This window comes from Etheostoma spectabile, unplaced genomic scaffold, assembly GCF_008692095.1.
Source record: "Etheostoma spectabile isolate EspeVRDwgs_2016 unplaced genomic scaffold, UIUC_Espe_1.0 scaffold00003766, whole genome shotgun sequence".
Classification (NCBI taxonomy): Eukaryota; Metazoa; Chordata; class Actinopteri; order Perciformes; family Percidae; genus Etheostoma; species Etheostoma spectabile.
Genome location: NW_022603069.1, coordinates 44,648 through 55,375, shown reverse-complemented (window position 1 = coordinate 55,375; position 10,728 = coordinate 44,648). Strand labels below are relative to the sequence as shown.

General features: G+C 41.1%; 1 non-coding gene across 1 annotated transcript; it reads left to right on the top strand.

Moving 5' to 3' along the window:
• Positions 1-5,906: 5,906 nt before the first annotated feature.
• Positions 5,907-5,989, top strand: trnal-cag (transfer RNA leucine (anticodon CAG)). The gene has a single exon. It is a non-coding gene; the product is annotated as a tRNA-Leu (tRNA).
• The last annotated feature ends 4,739 nt before the right edge of the window (positions 5,990-10,728 follow it).

The following is a 10,728-nucleotide window of genomic DNA, read 5'->3' as shown; positions in this document are numbered from 1 at the left end:
TTTTTAGCATTGACATCGCGATGTCGCATGCGCAAAGTCACATTGCAGACGTACGATGTTGACGTTAATACTTTTTTGCTGCTTGATAGAAAAGTAACCTTTCACCGTTTCTCCTCCTTACATGATTATTACCATCGCCGACCGTTCCCTTTTAGACAGGTAGCCATGTGGCAACGTGTGGATGTGACGTTAGTCCCCGGGTTTGGTATGGGATTGACTCTCCGTGTGTAGAAAAGTAGCCTACCGTTGCAACAGCTGCCTCTGACACAGTGATGTCATAGTATTTGATGGGTATAAGTGACGCTACAGTAGTTGGTGTTTTATGTTCTCCTCAATACAAACTAAACCCCCTGATTATGCAACATAATCACACGTCTCCCGTCCATTTCCTACTGCAGAAAGCTGCTACCAGCCAGGCTAAAGCTATATAGTTTAGCTTAAAGAAACAAGCAGAAAGCTGCTACCAGCCAGGTTAAAGCTAATATATTTAGCCTAAAGAAACGCAGAAAGGCGCTACCGCCAGGCTAAAGCTAAAATAGTTAGCTTAAAGAAACAAGCAGAAAGCTTACCGCCGGTCCTAAAGCTAAAATATTATCTTAAAGAAACAAGCAGAAAGCTGCTACCAGCCGTCTAAAGCTAATATAGTTAGCTTAAGAATCAAGCAGAAAGCTGCTACCAGCCAGGCTAAAGCTAATACAACTAGCCCAAAGAACAAGAGGCATGCAGGTCTGGTCAGTTTATCAAACTGACGAACTGGCCTCGCTAGTCGACCACAACCTGAAATTTAGAGGAAGCAACATGCAGTCACTGTCATTCACGTTAACTGTTAAAAAGTGTTGAGATATTAAAGGTATTTACAGTATTTAGAAGCGGGCTAGATGCTAGTAAGCTTATGCTAGCTTTCATGCTTCATAAATAAGCCGGACAGAGTTGTCCCCTCATCTGGAGATAAAAACCCTGCTGCCCCCCTCCCCCCCATCCTGTTGGCGCAGAGCTCCACAGACTAAGCACCACAGGTACAACTTAGTTTTGCACCAAATGTATCGCAAGAAGTGTTGCAAAGTCGAGGTGCAGACTCGCCGCTGTGGAAAAGTGACTGAAGTGAAAAAAAAATTAATAAAGTAATTTTATACAGTACAGAATTTTTTTCTACAAGCTGTCAAATCATATTCTCTAAGTGCTCCAATCACATCTACGCGCTCTCACATTAGCCCATATTTACCTTCATATTCTTTGTTGAACTTTATTGCTTTACAAACACCAAAGCAAGTAAGCGCTGTGACTAACATTACTCTTCTGAAGTGATTTTGAGAGGGAAATTAGGTAGAATACTCGGTTGACTAGCATGACACCATTGTATTCATATAATAATCAATCCAGGTTAACTGAACACTGGAGCTCCAGGTGCTGCAGACGCAGACGGTCCGCCGTCACGTGGGGCTCGGCCAGCGGGGAAACATCGCTAGAAATCTCCGCTGCCGACCTCAACGGGATCTGATCTCCAGCGAGACATGGAAAGCTCCAGACCCGATAGCAGCGGCGCAACCCCCGGAGCCCACCGCCAGTGTTGGTGGAATAGCACCTAGCGTTAGCAAACTAACCAACCAGCCTGCTAAAAAAAAATAAAATGTATTTAAAGGCACGCATTATACCCATTGATGGCGGTCCGTCCGTGGCTGCAATACCTGGAGCTCACCGCCAGTGTTTCAGTTTGACTGTTTAAAAGTGTTAGGATAATTAAATGTATTTTATTTATAAGGGTTGTTAGTTTGCTACACGCTAGCTTGCTAATCCACCAACACTAGTGGTGAGCGGGTCTGAAGCTATCCATGCCTGTCGTCTGCAGCAGCTGAGGACCTGGAGCTCACCGCCAGTGTTTCAGTTTGACTGTTAAAAAGTGTTGAGATAATTAAAAAGTATTTGTTGGAGCAGGCTGGCTGCTAGTTAGCTAACGCTAGCTTCCATGCTACATAAATAACCGACAGAGTTTTCCCTCACAAAAAACACAGGTAAAATTAAAAAACACTGCATAAGCTTTGCTACTGTGTGTTTATTTAAATATAGGTACCCCTACATGTAGGGTGACTATTGCATATAAGCCTGTATATAATATTAGGACTATCCATATGTCAAGGTGTATATTAGGCGGTGCGTACAGCCCGATCCAGCAGAGGAGAGTTCTAGCCCACCAGGCTCCTCTCTTTACATTGTAAGCCTCACTGGGTGTCCAAACTAAAATGAAGAGGCAACTTGGTAGACTCCTTACTGATTGTTTATAGCTGTACTCACAATGCCCTTTTTTTTTTAAAAACACCAGCCAATCACAAGTCTTACATGTGAATAATCAATGTTGAGTAATAAGGGAGCTCAAATAAAGATAGTTGCAAGGTCTACCAAATGTTTAACTTTACTACCCGTAAGCTGTTGGAACCTTGTTGCCACAGGGTCCCAAATCCCCCTCAAAATGTCAATCACAGACACTGAAGCGTGCTGGGCCCATAACCCAGAGGTTGAGGGATTGAAACCATCTCTTCTAATTCCTGTGCTTTGTATCAGTATCAGTCTATTTCCAGTCTGTTGATGTTTAACAAAGCATCTGATGTTGCAGTGTCTGAAGTGAAATGTCTCCACCTGCGAAAGAGTAAACTTAATGGCATGTTGAGATTATTTCACCCATAAAAAAAAACTACAGTGCTCATACCTTTTATTCCGCTGTACAACCATAAAACTGGAGTGTAATACAGTAAATATACTACACTACAGGTAATAAATACTGTAATAGAAACTGTAAACATGTACGTTAAAGTGCTTTCTACCAGTCAGATTATCACAGGAGTAATATCTTCTGCAGCTCTTTTAACTCTACCATAATACCTGCTGGAGATGCCAGGTCCTCATACATGTAAGCATGAGCTCTACCACTGAGCTACATCCCCTGAGATTTTGAAATTCTTTTGACTTTTTTCTGAGATAGACTTACACTTATCTTTATTAATCCTTTTGGGATGACTCCCGCAAGGAAATTGAATATGCGCGTGGCTTGAAATCAACCTGGGCAAAATGCTTGCACTGCTACGATATAAATCATAGTTGAAAAGTACACACCCGTTGCCTTTCTGCTGGACAATACAACGTTCACTGCAAATCTTGTAACACAGATTGATAAGAATACATTGGTGGAGACTGGTGCTTCCAGTACCTATGAGATAAGACAGTATTGTTTATGAAGGCACATCTGCGATTTGGTATACTCTGATGTGTCATGGGTTGGTACCACTCTTAAAAACAGCGATCGTTGTCGGCAGGATTCGAACCTGCGCGGGGAGACCCCAATGGATTTCTAGTCCATCGCTTAACCACTCGGCCACAACAACATGATGACCCTGCTAGGACTGTTTGCAGAAATGTTCCTGTAGCACCTCACACACCTATAATGCCTAAGCTGCACTTGCAAATAGCAGGTGTTCATATACTTATTTTCGTCACTGTAAGATTCCTATACATTGTGTATGGTAGCCTTTACAATGTTATTTATTTATTTTATTACCACACACACAGCCTTAGCAGAGCTAACCCCCCCCCCCCCCCCCATCTTTATCCTGATGCTTGATTGTAATAAAGCATCAACAGAGAGAAGTTGTCTCCGTTGGTTTTAACAGAGACACACTGGCCAAATTGAAACCAGATTCAGCTTTAAATCTTTTTAAATCCTAATCTAGTCCTCATTAGTTTCAAATAATTTCACAGGAGTTAGTTATATATTTTTGATCATCAATACCAAATTGAATCTATTGGATGGGAACATACACAGACTTCTCACAAAATCCCACTTGAATTCATGTCTTGCTACTCGGTCAGAATCTATTAACCTGGAGTCCCTCTCTGTCACAGAAATAAGCTATATGTTTATATATGTTTTAGACCTATTGGCAGACAGACATTTAAAATGTAGGCAATGGCAAATAAAGAATAAGAATAAAGAGCCTTTTGCTGTCTGCGCTCAGCTTCAAACAACAATGTTAAAAACAACAGACAAAGCCAGAAATCTGGTGTAGTCATGGACTCAGACCTGAACTTTACCAGCCCATTAAGACAATAACAAAGTCAGCCTACTATCACCTTAAGAATATATCAGGGTTAAAGGACTTATGTGTCAACAGGATTTGGAAAAACTTGTCCATGCTTTCATCTTCAGTACCTTGACTACTGTAACGGGGTCTTTACAGGTCTCCCTAAAAAATCAATCGACAGCTGCAGCTGATTCAGAACGCTGCTGCTCGAGTCCTCACTAAGACCAAGAGACTGGATCACATCACTCCAGTTCTGAAGTCTTTACACTGGCTTCCTGTGTCTCAAAGAATTGATTTCAAGTACTCTTGCTAGTTTATAAATCACTTAACGGTTTAGGTCCAAAATATATTTCTGATCTGCTACTACACTATGACCCCCCCAGACCTCTCAGGTCATCTGGGACAGGTCTACTTTCTGTCCCCAGAGTCAGAACTAAACGGGTAAAGCAGCTTTCAGTTTCTATGCTCCTCATATCTGGAATAAACTCCCAGAAACCTGCAGATCTGCTGCTACTCTCGGTTCTTTTAAATCAAGGCTGAAGACCTTCCTTTTTGATGCTGCCTTTCTTTAAATGACTGCTCATTTCTTTAAATTTCTTATGCTGCACTGTAACTTTATTCTTGTGTTTTTATGTGTCTATTTTTTTTAACTGTCTATTCATGTGTTTTACCGGTTTTTTTATGCTTATGATTTTTAACTGTTTTTACTAGTGTTTTATCTGTTTAACTGATTTTGTGTAAAGCACTTTGAATTGCCCTGTTGCTGAAATATGCTCTACAAATAAAGCTGCCTTGCCTTGCCTTGCTTTTCTCAATGTCCACTGAAGTTCTCAGCGTGCTCTCTAGTAACATCAGCAAGGCTACTTTTACTTTCATACTTTAGTAAATTTCCAAGCCTGTACTTTGTTACTTGTATTTGAGTAAAGAAGTTAAATCGTACTTCTACTTTTACCAGAGTATTTGTTAACACAATTAAGTCTACTTCTACTTGAGTACGGAAGTGAGTACTTTGAACACGTAACTTCTCCGTCTTTGCTGTTGCATTGCGTTAACAAATAACTACGTTTGTGTAAAGTAATCGACAGGCTTTATGCCCAGGTTGAGTAGGGAGGGAAATGTAATGCATACCCCTAAGTTTTTTCTTCTTTTAATATTTATCATGAAACGAGAAGCGGTATAGAGCCCTAGTAAACAAAAGTGAGAAAAACAGCAGTGAGAGAAACAATCAAGGACTGGAGAGCAGGAAGAGGGAGAGCCAGAGGAGTTTGGGGAGTTTGGAGAGAGGGCATGTGATGAAAGTGAGGGCTCTGACACAGAGAGGGATTTCCAGAGGTGAGGAAGATGAAGAAGAGGTGAGGAGGATGAGAAGAGAGTGAGGAGGAAGAAACATAAATGGGACAGAGAGAGGAACAGCCAGAGGACAGCAAGTGATCCATGTGGATCAAGTACTGCACCATCAGGTTTGTGATGAAGAAGGTTCTTACTATTTTCAAAGCAGTTCAATTACAATTTCGTTGTAGGTCTGCTGTGTGTCCTTAAAATGGGCTTTCTGCTGTCAAATCTTTTTTTTTGTTTGAATATGGCTCTGTTTCTTTTTTTCTTGGCCTACATTTTGAAATGCATGCAGGTACACATGCATACAGTGGTACTATAACAGATTGCCACCCTGGTGACTTTCTTCCATGTCTCCATGTCTTCATATATTTGGGCTGACAGTTGAGAAACCTTCCCTTGTTAACTATGACATGGATGACTGAGAACCTACTGTATCGTGACATGTTTAATTTACTATATTATAATTTTTGAGACAGGTCCTACAAAGTATTTGTTGGATCAGTCAGGATGGCCGAGCGGTCCAAGGCGCTGCGTTCAGGTCGCAGTCTCCACTGGAGGTGTGGGTTCAAATCCCACTTCTGACATCTACTGTTTTTCTGAGACATGATATTGGGAATAAAGCAGTTCTATGTATTTAGAGGACATGAATGTGCGCAAGAAACTCAATGGCCACTACAGGGTTTTGTGGGCATCTTTATTGTCAACAGATGTAAAGTTACCATGTGTTTGTACACAGTAGACATATCTACTGCTGTCTTCACTGTCTGTGGCAAGTCCTTTAAACCTGTTCTTGACTTGCTTTTTCCCACATCCTCTGAACGCTTAGCTAACTAAATGACTCAAGTTGGCCAATAATTGTTGTGATTGTTGTGTGCCTTTAATACCACACATGTGGATTTATGAAAGAAACTGCCTAGCAAACCCTTGCAACACTTTTAAAGGTTCAATGGTGTAATGGGTAGCACTCTCGCACTGTGAATCCAGCGGTCTAAGTTCAATCTCAGTGGAACCTGTTTCTAAGTCACAGTATAGGTGAAAAAGATCAACCTTTCAACTTTTCACATCTAGTTTAAAGTAAGCTAACAGGGTTATTCTCCTTGGTCCTTTAGACTGTAAACAGTACGTTGTGTGGGCATGTTGAGGAGTCCCTGGTTGTTAATGTAATTGGAAGGAGCTCCAATTTGACAGTATTGACTGGAAGTGATAGGCTTTGAGAAACATGGGGATACACACTTTGCATTCAGTCTCGTAATCACCATAAAATTAGGTATCACTGAAATTTGAACTTTTGTTGCTGCAGTCAGAGTATACATGTTCATCCTGAATGGGCCAGGATAGTGCATCAGAATTGCTTGTTGAATGGTCTATTAGCTTTGGAACCCCCCTTTCCCCACAGCTTTCAATTGTCAGATATGGGGGAGGAGTGGGCACTGTGTCCCAACCCTTTCTGTGTAAAAAAACCACTAAAGAAGTCTCTTGGATTAAAGACAAAACCTCTGCGGAGAACCTTTTACCAAATCCAGGTGCCCTTGGCATAGTTCTGATCTTTTGGGGTAATAGCATGGATCAGGAACCAACACATCTGGACTCAATGTGGGCATTGTACGACAATATTTGACACATTTAGACCATGAAGACAGTTATTAGTTTTATTTCCCATTTGGCAGGTGTAATTGTGGACACAGTTGGACATTTTGAAGATAATTGCACAATATTGACCCATTGTCAGTCTATTTCCCATCTGGCTGGGACATTTCTGGATTCAGGTGGACATTGTAGACAGAAACATTGGTGGATCTTGATTCCCACCATAGGATTTGGCCTGTATTGCACATTGCTTTCACATCCCGTGCAATGTATTGCCATTGTCAAGCACATTGCCACCCTGGTGACTTTCTTCCATGTCTCCATGAACGCCCATATATTTGGGCTGACAGTTGAGAACCTTCCCTTGTTAACTATGATATGGATGACTGAGAACTATATCATGACATGTTAATTTACTAAATTATAATTTTTTAAACAGGTCTTACTGAAAGTTTATTGGATCAGTCAGGATGGCCGAGCGGTCCAAGCGCTGCGTTCAGGTCGCAGTCTCCTCTGGAGGCGTGGGTTCAAATCCCACTTCTGACAACAATTGTTTTAATTTGGAACTAATCTCTGAGAGTTGATATTGGGATAAAGAACTTAGCAGTTCTTTGTATTTAAGAGGACATGACTCTGCACGAGAAACGCGATTGCAAGTACAGCGTTTTGTGAGCGTCTTTAAACCGATGGATATGATTAAAACCTGTATACAGCCCAACCACTTACCATCACATCACTGAAAGACAGCATGACTTGAGGGTAGTGGATGTCGATTTGTCAAAATAAGCTGCCAGAACATGATTTTCCTCAAGAACATTACTTTTCACGGTGCTGTCAACAATTACGGCAGTTATATCATGATTCATCTCACCATGGAAATCAGGTTTAGGGTCATAATTTCTTGTTGCATCACCCTTTCTGATTGTCTACCCTTGTGTCACCAGCAAAGGAGATTAGCAGAGGATGGTTTCGATCCATCGACCTGTGGGTTAAGGGCCCAGCACGCTTCCGCTGAGCCACTCTGCTGAAAATCACCCAAGTGTGGTACTTGAACCCGCAATCCCTGGTTTAGGAGGCCAGTGCCTTACCCATTAGGCCACTGGGGCTTAACAACAACCAAATACACCAGTTCAGGAGAAATACAAGTACAGTTCTGGAGATCTTGCATTCACAAGAATCGGATGGACAGACATGAAGACGCAGTCACCTTGACATTGAACCTTGACCCCAAAAATCTCATCATTGATTTACGAGTTCTTGTGAATGTTTTTGCAAAATTGAAGAATACGGCTTGAAGGAACCCTCTTTTCAAGAGTTTCCCTTCACGGATAAATAAAGTATTTCTGATTCTGATGTAGAGATGACACAGACGACCCACAAGCATATAACTTCTTGCCGAGACATAACAAGAAAAAAAAAGAAGATGTTGGGAGACAGAGTTAAGCCTGACAGAATAGAGAATTCAGACAAAAGTTGTGAAATAGTGCCAAGTGTGACCAGAAGAATTGGAAAAAAAAAATTCTCTTTTCTCCTGTTTTGTAAACAACCAAAGTTTTACAAAACAAAAGAATAACTTTCACCACATCCCGATCCCTCAGTTAAATCACAGTCAATATTTGTCCAATTTAAATCATTTATCCAACAGAATTGAAACTTTAACTTACCCCCGCTGTTTGAAATTGCTTCCTTGTCGTTTGGATTTCAGAGTGGACTCAGCGAGCCCTCAGTGGTTTCTGACCCTCTGTCTCTCAAAGATGTTTGGCGAGGTTTAGAGGCAGGTGATCATCAGATCCCTGGATGCACGCCCTCATCAGTCACCGGTGGAGTCCCTTCTGATTCCTCCTTGAAATCCTGTTTTGACGCCAAACTGTAGAAGTTTCTTGTTACAGCAAGGGAGGAATTTGGCTGGAATTAAGACTCTGTATATAGAATAAAGACTGAAGGCTGCAAACTGAATCAAAGTTTAGTCTCCGGTGAAAGTTTAATTGTTTTCTGCAGAGAAAAATCAAAATGACAAAACAGCCTTCACAATGCACAAAGTTACAGAGTGACAACAGTTCTGTGTGAATACAATCATTGATACACTTCATTATATCCAGTGCCCCCAGAGGAGAAAAACCCTTGTTTGGAAAAAGTTTAATCTCAAACATAACAATCAGTGGACCTCAGGCAGACAGTTAGTTCCATTAAGTATTTCTGAATCTGCCCTCCTTGTGTCAAGTGTCTTGACCGGTCGTTCTATCTTAGCTGAAAAAGAACATCTTGTCTCTTGGATAGGCCATGGTCTTGACCTGGGACCTGCTATGATAACACAAAACTGGTTCTGTCGGACTTTAGGCCATTTGTCCTTGGAGGACAAATGCAAAGTCATAGCAAATTCAGTTGTCTCCTACAAGGAGAAGACACTGAGGAAGATACAGAAGTCATATAATCTGAGAGTCATTGGAGATCTTATCATGAATAATTAATATGAAAATCATTGGTTAAATGTAATTTACCATTACAAGTTACTGTTTGAAAAATGAAAAGAATTGTTATTGACATAGAGGCAGATAAAGTGTTTATGACCCATCAATGATGACAAAAGGAGACATCCGCTGTCGGGGGTCTGATTTAAAAGAAATGGTAGTCTTTAAAATGTTGGGGTTCTAGCGTTAAATTAATGAGGAAGAATTTGACAAATACAAATCAACCAAAAACAAGTCCAGGAACTTAGTCTTTCAAATGTTACACCTGCATCTGTCAAGCCCTGACCAGGAATTGAACCCAGACCGCAGCGGTGAGAGCACCAAATCCTAGCCACTAGACCATCAGGGAGTCATATCTTCCAAGTTTATCTTTGTAGATGTGAGTTTCCTGTTCACTTACTGGAATGACTCATATTGTTTTAGGCGAGGAATGGCTCCTGGCTAGATCTCAGAAGGCAGGACATGACAGATTACACATCTGTCACATAGTCAGTTTGTAGTCTTAATACCAAGTCTCTTGCTGTTCCTTGACTAGTTGGCCCCCCCTGCTTTGCATCGCTCCACGTAAGTAGAAAGCAATCTGTTATGCACCTTTGCATTGCACTAAAATGTCAAAATTTGGACCTGAATCCAACAATAACAATACTCGACACTCACATACAAACACCTATAGGATTATTAGGAACACCATACTAATACTGTGTTTGACCTGATTCTTCATAGAAATGTTGGCCCATATTGATAGGATAGCATCTTGCAGTTGATGGAGATTTGTGGGATGCACATCCAGGGCACGAAGTTCCCGTTCCACCACATCCCAAAGATGCTCTATTGGGTTGAGATCTGGTGACTGTGGAGGCCATTTTAGTACAGTTCGGTTAATTACAGATAGAGAAGTGTCCACTCCAGCAGTGGGGGCAGATGTCTCTTGTTGGTGGAGCACAGGTCTGCACATGTAGATTTTACACTAAGAAGGTAAAGTTAATTGGGATACTTATAGAAATATACTAAAGATGCAACCATAATGTATGTTGTTAAAATTGACTTTTATCTGTGGCTGTTGATTTCTTTGATATTTGTATTAGAAAACTAATGTGCAGACAGCCACACCTGCTGCTGCAGCTGGCCCAGCTCCGTCAACTGCTGCTGACCCTGCTGCTCCAACTGCTGCTGGACCCTCTGCTGGTCCAGTGCAACCCAAATTATCCCTATTTAACAATAAAATTTCTATTTAATGTAAAATCATTTATATTACATTATATTACAAT